Genomic DNA, 12361 nt, shown 5'->3' on the forward strand with positions numbered 1-12361 from the left:
CAGGTGTGGCCCATGCAGGAACACAACCAGCTCCCTTCGATAGCTCAGTTGGTAGAGCGGAGGACTGTAGTGGTGATAGCTGACATCCTTAGGTCGCTGGTTCAAATCCGGCTCGAAGGAACTCCTATTGTTAATCCCCATTATATCTTTATTGAGAATATAACGATTGTACATTGATAATGAAATAAACCGCAGTTCTCTTTTTTGTATATGTTTATAAAGAATAAACGAGAACACTTTAAAAAATAAAATGTGATGAATTAAAAATCCAAATTCAGCCACAGAAAGGGGAAATAAAACGCACACACTAATTAGTAATACTACAATATAACTGTTTTTATAGACGCCAAGACACTAAAAAAATAAGAACCGTGTTATTATGGAAGTCACATTATGATTGGTCTGGGTTTAGTGGAACAGCAGTGTTATTATGGAAGTCACATTATGATTGTTCTGGGTTTATTGGAACAGCAGTGTTATTATGGAAGTCACATTATGATTGGTCTGGGTTTATTGGAACAGCAGTGTTATTATGGAAGTCACATTATGATTGGTCTGGGTTTAGTGGAACAGCAGCGGAAAATGAAAAATCGCTGTGGATTCTTTTTAGGAAACAACTTTAACCCATAAACACAGACCAGAGGACTGATGGTTAAAGTTGGACCCAACATTTCCTTCACCAAATCAAAGGCTTTGTTTAGCCCATTTTCCACAGGCCCAACTCCACACCACTCCACTCCACCCCACACCGCCCACTAGTGCCAGGTTTTCCACTACAAGGTCCTGGGTAGAGTGGTGTGAAAGTGGTACTAAACAGGGTACTAAAAAGTATCCACTCTAGGGTAGGTCTGAGCTAGGCCAAACAGGGCCAAACACTTCATAATGACTGATCACTCACTGACTTTTTCATTTAGACCACCAGAATATAGTTGTAATACATGATAATAGATTCTATTGTGTTATAACCACTATTATAATCTATTATAGTGTATTATAATTATCATAGTAATACATTAATACGTTATAATGTATTATAATCACAGTTATAATCCATTACAGTGCATTATAATTAGGATAGTTGAAATACAAATTTATATTGTATTATAATCACATTTAAAAGGGTCAAATTGTTTCTTACCGATAGGGGTACTTTTTTGTAATGGAAAATGTAGATATTTTTATGTGGTGCGGTGTGGTGTGGTGTAGTGTGGTGTGGTGCTAAAACTGCAGTCGAAAAGGGGCTTTTGAGGTTCCTTCAACAGCCTGGTTATCAGAGCACACTGCTATGTACACACGTAGCACGGCCCACTAATGTGTTGGTCAGTCTATGGTCCATCATGTACACACGTAGCACGGCCCACTAATGTGTTGGTCAGTCTATGGTCCATCATGTACACACGTAGCACGGCCCACTAATGTGTTAGTCAGTCTATGGTCCATCATGTACACACGTAGCACGGCCCACTAATGTGTTGGTCAGTCTATGGTCCATCATGTACACACGTAGCACAGCCCACTAATGTGTTGGTCAGTCTATGGTCCATCATGTACACACGTAGCACGGCCCACTAATGTGTTGGTCAGTCTATGGTCCATCATGTACACACGCAGCACGGCCCACTAATGTGTTGGTCAGTCTATGGTCCATCATGTACACACGTAGCACGGTCCACTAATGTGTTGGTCAGTCTATGGTCCATCATGTACACACGTAGCACGGTCCACTAATGTGTTGGTCAGTCTATGGTCCATCATGTACACACGTAGCACGGTCCACTAATGTGTTGGTCAGTCTATGGTCCATCATGTACACACGTAGCACGGCCCACTAATGTGTTGGTCAGTCTATGGTCCATCATGTACACACGTAGCACGGTCCACTAATGTGTTGGTCAGTCTATGGTCCATCATGTACACACGTAGCACGGCCCACTAATGTGTTGGTCAGTCTATGGTCCATCATGTACACACGTAGCACGGTCCACTAATGTGTTGGTCAGTCTATGGTCCATCATGTACACACGTAGCACGGTCCACTAATGTGTTGGTCAGTCTATGGTCCATCATGTACACACGTAGCACGGCCCACTAATGTGTTGGTCAGTCTATGGTCCATCATGTACACACGTAGCACGGCCCACTAATGTGTTGGTCAGTCTATGGTCCATCATGTACACACGTAGCACGGCCCACTAATGTGTTGGTCAGTCTATGGTCCATCATGTACACACGTAGCACGGCCCACTAATGTGTTGGTCAGTCTATGGTCCATCATGTACACACGTAGCACGGCCCACTAATGTGTTGGTCAGTCTATGGTCCATCATGTACACACGCAGCACGGCCCACTAATGTGTTAGTCAGTCTATGGTCCATCATGTACACACGTAGCACGGCCCACTAATGTGTTGGTCAGTCTATGGTCCATCATGTACACACGTCGCACGGTCCACTAATGTGTTGGTCAGTCTATGGTCCATCATGTACACACGTAGCACAGCCCACTAATGTGTTGGTCAGTCTATGGTCCATCATGTACACACGTAGCACGGTCCACTAATGTGTTGGTCAGTCTATGGTCCATCATGTACACACGTAGCACAGCCCACTAATGTGTTGGTCAGTCTATGGTCCATCATGTACACACGTAGCACGGTCCACTAATGTGTTGGTCAGTCTATGGTCCATCATGTACACACGTAGCACGGCCCACTAATGTGTTGGTCAGTCTATGGTCCATCATGTACACACGTAGCACGGCCCACTAATGTGTTGGTCAGTCTATGGTCCATCATGTACACACGTAGCACGGCCCACTAATGTGTTGGTCAGTCTATGGTCCATCATGTACACACGTAGCACGGCCCACTAATGTGTTGGTCAGTCTATGGTCCATCATGTACACACGTAGCACGGCCCACTAATGTGTTGGTCAGTCTATGGTCCATCATGTACACACGCAGCACGGCCCACTAATGTGTTGGTCAGTCTATGGTTCATCATGTACACACGCAGCACGGTCCACTAATGTGTTGGTCAGTCTATGGTCCATCATGTACACACGTAGCACGGTCCACTAATGTGTTGGTCAGTCTATGGTCCATCATGTACACACGTAGCACGGCCCACTAATGTGTTGGTCAGTCTATGGTCCATCATGTACACACGTAGCACGGCCCACTAATGTGTTGGTCAGTCTATGGTCCATCATGTACACACGTAGCACGGCCCACTAATGTGTTGGTCAGTCTATGGTCCATCATGTACACACGTAGCACGGCCCACTAATGTGTTAGTCAGTCTATGGTCCATCATGTACACACGTAGCACGGCCCACTAATGTGTTGGTCAGTCTATGGTCCATCATGTACACACGTAGCACGGCCCACTAATGTGTTGGTCAGTCTATGGTCCATCATGTACACACGCAGCACGGCCCACTAATGTGTTGGTCAGTCTATGGTCCATCATGTACACACGTAGCACGGCCCACTAATGTGTTAGTCAGTCTATGGTCCATCATGTACACACGTAGCACGGCCCACTAATGTGTTGGTCAGTCTATGGTCCATCATGTACACACGTAGCACGGTCCACTAATGTGTTGGTCAGTCTATGGTCCATCATGTACACACGTAGCACAGCCCACTAATGTGTTAGTCAGTCTATGGTCCATCATGTACACACGTAGCACAGCCCACTAATGTGTTGGTCAGTCTATGGTCCATCATGTACACACGTAGCACGGCCCACTAATGTGTTGGTCAGTCTATGGTCCATCATGTACACACGTAGCACGGTCCACTAATGTGTTGGTCAGTCTATGGTCCATCATGTACACACGTAGCACGGTCCACTAATGTGTTGGTCAGTCTATGGTCCATCATGTAGACACGCAGCACGGCCCACTAATGTGTTAGTCAGTCTATGGTCCATCATGTACACACGTAGCACGGCCCACTAATGTGTTGGTCAGTCTATGGTCCATCATGTACACACGTAGCACGGTCCACTAATGTGTTGGTCAGTCTATGGTCCATCATGTACACACGTAGCACGGCCCACTAATGTGTTGGTCAGTCTATGGTCCATCATGTACACACGTAGCACGGCCCACTAATGTGTTGGTCAGTCTATGGTCCATCATGTACACACGTAGCACGGCCCACTAATGTGTTGGTCAGTCTATGGTCCATCATGTACACACGTAGCACGGCCCACTAATGTGTTGGTCAGTCTATGGTCCATCATGTAGACACGCAGCACGGCCCACTAATGTGTTGGTCAGTCTATGGTCCATCATGTACACACGTAGCACGGCCCACTAATGTGTTGGTCAGTCTATGGTCCATCATGTACACACGTAGCACGGCCCACTAATGTGTTGGTCAGTCTATGGTCCATCATGTACACACGTAGCACGGCCCACTAATGTGTTGGTCAGTCTATGGTCCATCATGTACACACGCAGCACGGCCCACTAATGTGTTGGTCAGTCTATGGTCCATCATGTACACACGTAGCACGGTCCACTAATGTGTTGGTCAGTCTATGGTCCATCATGTACACACGTAGCACGGCCCACTAATGTGTTGGTCAGTCTATGGTCCATCATGTACACACGTAGCACGGCCCACTAATGTGTTGGTCAGTCTATGGTCCATCATGTACACACGTAGCACGGCCCACTAATGTGTTGGTCAGTCTATGGTCCATCATGTACACACGTAGCACGGCCCACTAATGTGTTGGTCAGTCTATGGTCCATCATGTACACACGTAGCACGGCCCACTAATGTGTTGGTCAGTCTATGGTCCATCATGTACACACGTAGCACGGCCCACTAATGTGTTGGTCAGTCTATGGTCCATCATGTACACACGTAGCACGGCCCACTAATGTGTTAGTCAGTCTATGGTCCATCATGTACACACGTAGCACGGCCCACTAATGTGTTGGTCAGTCTATGGTCCATCATGTACACACGCAGCACGGCCCACTAATGTGTTGGTCAGTCTATGGTCCATCATGTACACACGTAGCACGGCCCACTAATGTGTTGGTCAGTCTATGGTCCATCATGTACACACGTAGCACGGTCCACTAATGTGTTGGTCAGTCTATGGTCCATCATGTACACACGCAGCACGGTCCACTAATGTGTTGGTCAGTCTATGGTCCATCATGTACACACGTAGCACGGTCCACTAATGTGTTGGTCAGTCTATGGTCCATCATGTACACACGTAGCACGGCCCACTAATGTGTTGGTCAGTCTATGGTCCATCATGTACACACGTAGCACGGCCCACTAATGTGTTGGTCAGTCTATGGTCCATCATGTACACACGTAGCACGGTCCACTAATGTGTTGGTCAGTCTATGGTCCATCATGTACACACGTAGCACGGTCCACTAATGTGTTAGTCAGTCTATGGTCCATCATGTACACACGCAGCACGGCCCACTAATGTGTTGGTCAGTCTATGGTCCATCATGTACACACGTAGCACGGCCCACTAATGTGTTAGTCAGTCTATGGTCCATCATGTACACACGTAGCACGGCCCACTAATGTGTTAGTCAGTCTATGGTCCATCATGTACACACGTAGCACGGTCCACTAATGTGTTGGTCAGTCTATGGTCCATCATGTACACACGTAGCACGGTCCACTAATGTGTTGGTCAGTCTATGGTCCATCATGTACACACGCAGCACGGTCCACTAATGTGTTAGTCAGTCTATGGTCCATCATGTACACACGTAGCACGGTCCACTAATGTGTTGGTCAGTCTATGGTCCATCATGTACACACGTAGCACGGTCCACTAATGTGTTGGTCAGTCTATGGTCCATCATGTACACACGCAGCACGGTCCACTAATGTGTTGGTCAGTCTATGGTCCATCATGTACACACGCAGCACGGTCCACTAATGTGTTGGTCAGTCTATGGTCCATCATGTACACACGTAGCACGGCCCACTAATGTGTTGGTCAGTCTATGGTGCATCATGTACACACGTAGCACGGTCCACTAATGTGTTGGTCAGTCTATGGTCCATCATGTACACACGTAGCACGGCCCACTAATGTGTTGGTCAGTCTATGGTCCATCATGTACACACGTAGCACGGTCCACTAATGTGTTGGTCAGTCTATGGTCCATCATGTACACACGTAGCACGGTCCACTAATGTGTTGGTCAGTCTATGGTCCATCATGTACACACGTAGCACGGTCCACTAATGTGTTGGTCAGTCTATGGTCCATCATGTACACACGCAGCACGGTCCACTAATGTGTTGGTCAGTCTATGGTCCATCATGTACACACGTCGCACGGTCCACTAATGTGTTGGTCAGTCTATGGTCCATCATGTACACACGTAGCACGGCCCACTAATGTGTTGGTCAGTCTATGGTCCATCATGTACACACGTAGCACGGTCCACTAATGTGTTGGTCAGTCTATGGTCCATCATGTACACACGTAGCACGGTCCACTAATGTGTTGGTCAGTCTATGGTCCATCATGTACACACGTAGCACGGTCCACTAATGTGTTGGTCAGTCTATGGTCCATCATGTACACACGCAGCACGGCCCACTAATGTGTTGGTCAGTCTATGGTCCATCATGTACACACGTAGCACGGCCCACTAATGTGTTGGTCAGTCTATGGTCCATCATGTACACACGTAGCACGGTCCACTAATGTGTTGGTCAGTCTATGGTCCATCATGTACACACGTAGCACGGCCCACTAATGTGTTGGTCAGTCTATGGTCCATCATGTACACACGTAGCACGGCCCACTAATGTGTTGGTCAGTCTATGGTCCATCATGTACACACGTAGCACGGTCCACTAATGTGTTGGTCAGTCTATGGTCCATCATGTACACACGTAGCACGGCCCACTAATGTGTTGGTCAGTCTATGGTGCATCATGTACACACGTAGCACGGCCCACTAATGTGTTGGTCAGTCTATGGTCCATCATGTACACACGTAGCACGGTCCACTAATGTGTTGGTCAGTCTATGGTCCATCATGTACACACGTAGCACGGCCCACTAATGTGTTGGTCAGTCTATGGTCCATCATGTACACACGTAGCACGGCCCACTAATGTGTTAGTCAGTCTATGGTCCATCATGTACACACGTAGCACGGTCCACTAATGTGTTGGTCAGTCTATGGTCCATCATGTACACACGTAGCACGGCCCACTAATGTGTTGGTCAGTCTATGGTCCATCATGTACACACGTAGCACGGCCCACTAATGTGTTGGTCAGTCTATGGTCCATCATGTACACACGTAGCACGGCCCACTAATGTGTTGGTCAGTCTATGGTCCATCATGTACACACGTAGCACGGTCCACTAATGTGTTGGTCAGTCTATGGTCCATCATGTACACACGTAGCACGGTCCACTAATGTGTTGGTCAGTCTATGGTCCATCATGTACACACGTAGCACGGTCCACTAATGTGTTGGTCAGTCTATGGTCCATCATGTACACACGTAGCACGGCCCACTAATGTGTTGGTCAGTCTATGGTCCATCATGTACACACGTAGCACGGCCCACTAATGTGTTAGTCAGTCTATGGTCCATCATGTACACACGTAGCACGGTCCACTAATGTGTTGGTCAGTCTATGGTCCATCATGTACACACGTAGCACGGCCCACTAATGTGTTGGTCAGTCTATGGTCCATCATGTACACACGTAGCACGGTCCACTAATGTGTTGGTCAGTCTATGGTCCATCATGTACACACGTAGCACGGCCCACTAATGTGTTGGTCAGTCTATGGTCCATCATGTACACACGTAGCACGGTCCACTAATGTGTTGGTCAGTCTATGGTGCATCATGTACACACGCAGCACGGCCCACTAATGTGTTGGTCAGTCTATGGTGCATCATGTACACACGTAGCACGGCCCACTAATGTGTTGGTCAGTCTATGGTCCATCATGTACACACGTAGCACAGCCCACTAATGTGTTAGTCAGTCTATGGTCCATCATGTACACACGTAGCACGGCCCACTAATGTGTTAGTCAGTCTATGGTCCATCATGTACACACGCAGCACGGTCCACTAATGTGTTGGTCAGTCTATGGTCCATCATGTACACACGTAGCACGGCCCACTAATGTGTTAGTCAGTCTATGGTCCATCATGTACACACGCAGCACGGTCCACTAATGTGTTAGTCAGTCTATGGTCCATCATGTACACACGTAGCACGGCCCACTAATGTGTTGGTCAGTCTATGGTCCATCATGTACACACGTAGCACGGTCCACTAATGTGTTGGTCAGTCTATGGTCCATCATGTACACACGTAGCACGGCCCACTAATGTGTTGGTCAGTCTATGGTCCATCATGTACACACGTAGCACGGTCCACTAATGTGTTGGTCAGTCTATGGTCCATCATGTACACACGTAGCACGGTCCACTAATGTGTTGGTCAGTCTATGGTCCATCATGTACACACGCAGCACGGCCCACTAATGTGTTAGTCAGTCTATGGTCCATCATGTACACACGTAGCACGGCCCACTAATGTGTTGGTCAGTCTATGGTCCATCATGTACACACGTAGCACGGCCCACTAATGTGTTAGTCAGTCTATGGTCCATCATGTACACACGTAGCACGGTCCACTAATGTGTTGGTCAGTCTATGGTCCATCATGTACACACGTAGCACGGTCCACTAATGTGTTGGTCAGTCTATGGTCCATCATGTACACACGTAGCACGGCCCACTAATGTGTTGGTCAGTCTATGGTTCAGCAGCTACACACGTAGCACGGCCCACTAATGTGTTGGTCAGTCTATGGTCCATCATGTACACACGTAGCACGGTCCACTAATGTGTTAGTCAGTCTATGGTCCATCATGTACACACGTAGCACGGCCCACTAATGTGTTGGTCAGTCTATGGTCCATCATGTACACACGTAGCACAGCCCACTAATGTGTTGGTCAGTCTATGGTCCATCATGTACACACGCAGCACGGTCCACTAATGTGTTGGTCAGTCTATGGTCCATCATGTACACACGTAGCACGGTCCACTAATGTGTTGGTCAGTCTATGGTCCATCATGTACACACGTAGCACGGTCCACTAATGTGTTGGTCAGTCTATGGTCCATCATGTACACACGCAGCACGGCCCACTAATGTGTTGGTCAGTCTATGGTCCATCATGTACACACGTAGCACGGCCCACTAATGTGTTAGTCAGTCTATGGTCCATCATGTACACACGTAGCACGGCCCACTAATGTGTTGGTCAGTCTATGGTCCATCATGTACACACGTCGCACGGTCCACTAATGTGTTGGTCAGTCTATGGTCCATCATGTACACACGTAGCACGGCCCACTAATGTGTTGGTCAGTCTATGGTCCATCATGTACACACGTAGCACGGCCCACTAATGTGTTGGTCAGTCTATGGTCCATCATGTACACACGTAGCACGGCCCACTAATGTGTTGGTCAGTCTATGGTCCATCATGTACACACGTAGCACGGTCCACTAATGTGTTGGTCAGTCTATGGTCCATCATGTACACACGTAGCACGGTCCACTAATGTGTTGGTCAGTCTATGGTCCATCATGTACACACGTAGCACGGTCCACTAATGTGTTAGTCAGTCTATGGTCCATCATGTACACACGTAGCACGGTCCACTAATGTGTTGGTCAGTCTATGGTCCATCATGTACACACGTAGCACGGTCCACTAATGTGTTAGTCAGTCTATGGTCCATCATGTACACACGTAGCACGGTCCACTAATGTGTTGGTCAGTCTATGGTCCATCATGTACACACGTAGCACGGCCCACTAATGTGTTGGTCAGTCTATGGTCCATCATGTACACACGTAGCACGGTCCACTAATGTGTTGGTCAGTCTATGGTCCATCATGTACACACGTAGCACGGTCCACTAATGTGTTGGTCAGTCTATGGTCCATCATGTACACACGTAGCACGGCCCACTAATGTGTTGGTCAGTCTATGGTCCATCATGTACACACGTAGCACGGCCCACTAATGTGTTAGTCAGTCTATGGTCCATCATGTACACACGCAGCACGGTCCACTAATGTGTTGGTCAGTCTATGGTCCATCATGTACACACGTAGCACGGCCCACTAATGTGTTGGTCAGTCTATGGTCCATCATGTACACACGCAGCACGGCCCACTAATGTGTTGGTCAGTCTATGGTCCATCATGTACACACGTAGCACGGCCCACTAATGTGTTGGTCAGTCTATGGTCCATCATGTACACACGTAGCACGGTCCACTAATGTGTTGGTCAGTCTATGGTCCATCATGTACACACGTAGCACGGCCCACTAATGTGTTGGTCAGTCTATGGTCCATCATGTACACACGTAGCACGGTCCACTAATGTGTTGGTCAGTCTATGGTCCATCATGTACACACGTAGCACGGCCCACTAATGTGTTGGTCAGTCTATGGTCCATCATGTACACACGTAGCACGGCCCACTAATGTGTTGGTCAGTCTATGGTCCATCATGTACACACGCAGCACGGCCCACTAATCTGTTGGTCAGTCTATGGTTCAGCAGCTCCCTTCGATAGCTCAGTTGGTAGAGCGGAGGACTGTAGTGGTCATAGCTGACATCCTTAGGTCGCTGGTTCAAATCCGGCTCGAAGGAGTTCCTTTAGAAAACATTTCTTAACATAGAATAGTAATACATATGTAATAAATATGCTGTATAACCTAAGACAGTGATACTTAAACTCCAGCCCGCGGGCCACTTCCGGCCCGCGGCGGAAGTCACGCATCCGACAAGCTTTAAACTGCGCAGATTGGACCTTGCGTTCCTGAGATAATGGCCAAAACATCTTGAAAGCGGCCATTGAAATCTTCGCAGATTCTTTTCTTTTTTAACCAGTGGCTCTGTCTAACTAATTAGCATACCCAAAACGTCATTGTAGGAAATCAAATGAAATAGATCTGTACTGTAGCTCTACTTAACAACTGCATCATTATAGCTAAACAGTCTGGGTAATCTATTTTAAGTAGATTGTTTGATTTTATTTGACATTGTGACATTGTGAAGCAATTGAAAGAGAGATGTGCTCAGCCATCTTTAATGTTATCCCACTTGATAGCAGGCAGACAAATATCAACCCAGACAAATAGCAGACACATTAGATTAGTTTGTTTTAGTGTTTGTGTGGAATATGCTAATTACACAGAAGTATTAAAAAGAGAGCAACATTTAGCAAATTACTTTGATTACAAATTCTGTCATTGACAGAATATAAATGGATTTCCAAGCCATAAAATAATGCACATTGCACTTGACTTATGTGGAAATAAAGAAGTTATCAAATAATGTCATTTTATCAACTGGCCCGCGGCCCCTTGACATTTTTTTAATGTGGCCCACTGGTTCAGAAGTTTGAGTATCCCTGACCTAAGACATTCATAACATAATGCATGCTATGTGACATAGAATGGAAGTCACAGGTTAACAGCAACTGAAAATGAACAAATGACACATGAAGCGTCACTCGTGACCCTATTCTGGTCATTCTAGGAGAACATTTGGCCAAAATAGGCAAACATTTGGTGAAAATAGCTTAACTACAAGCTCACAATGTATCATAATCATCATAACAAGAGTTTAAGTAAGAGGTGTCAAACTGGTGGCCCGCGGGCCAGGTGTGGCCCATGAAGGAACACAACCAGCTCCCTTCGATAGCTCAGTTGGTAGAGTGGAGGACTGTAGTGGTCATAGCTGACATCCTTAGGTCGCTGGTTCAACTCCGGCTCGAAGGAGATTCTTTAAGTCCTAGTATTAATAGTATTGCTAACTCTACTATACAACCTGGCTTTTTGAACTACCCGTAATTGCCGGACTATAAGCCGCGGCTTTTTTCCCATGTTTTGAACCCTGCAGCTTATACAACGGTGCGGCTTATATAGAGATTTTTACAGCTAACGGCCAGTTAGTTAGTTTTACTATGGTCTTTAACAAGGATTTATATAGAGATTTTTACAGTTAACGGCCACCAGGGCACTATAGAGGGAAGCAGGAAGAACACCTGCGGCTTATAGTCCGGTGCGGCTTATATATGTAAACATTTGTTTTTTGTTCTAAATTTAGCTGGTGCGGCTTATATTCAGGTGCGGCTTATAGTCCAGCAATTACGGTATGTCTGAAATTTAAGTTACTTTTGAAAAAAGAAACTGAATTTCTTCAGGCGATGGAAGGTAAAATCTAAGTCATGTGATGCCTAATGTTATCCATCATTAGCAAGGCAGAGATA

General features: G+C 46.7%; 1 protein-coding gene across 1 annotated transcript in view; it reads left to right on the top strand.

Annotated features, from left to right (window-relative positions):
• Positions 1 to 12361, top strand: part of ttll1 (tubulin tyrosine ligase-like family, member 1) — a gene marked incomplete at its 3' end in the record, with an annotated part of 40899 nt that overhangs the window by 18898 nt on the left and 9640 nt on the right. The window lies entirely within an intron of this gene.

Source organism: Nannobrachium achirus (genome assembly GCF_963921795.1).
Source record: "Nannobrachium achirus genome assembly, chromosome: 23".
NCBI classification, from domain to species: domain Eukaryota; kingdom Metazoa; phylum Chordata; class Actinopteri; order Myctophiformes; family Myctophidae; genus Nannobrachium; species Nannobrachium achirus.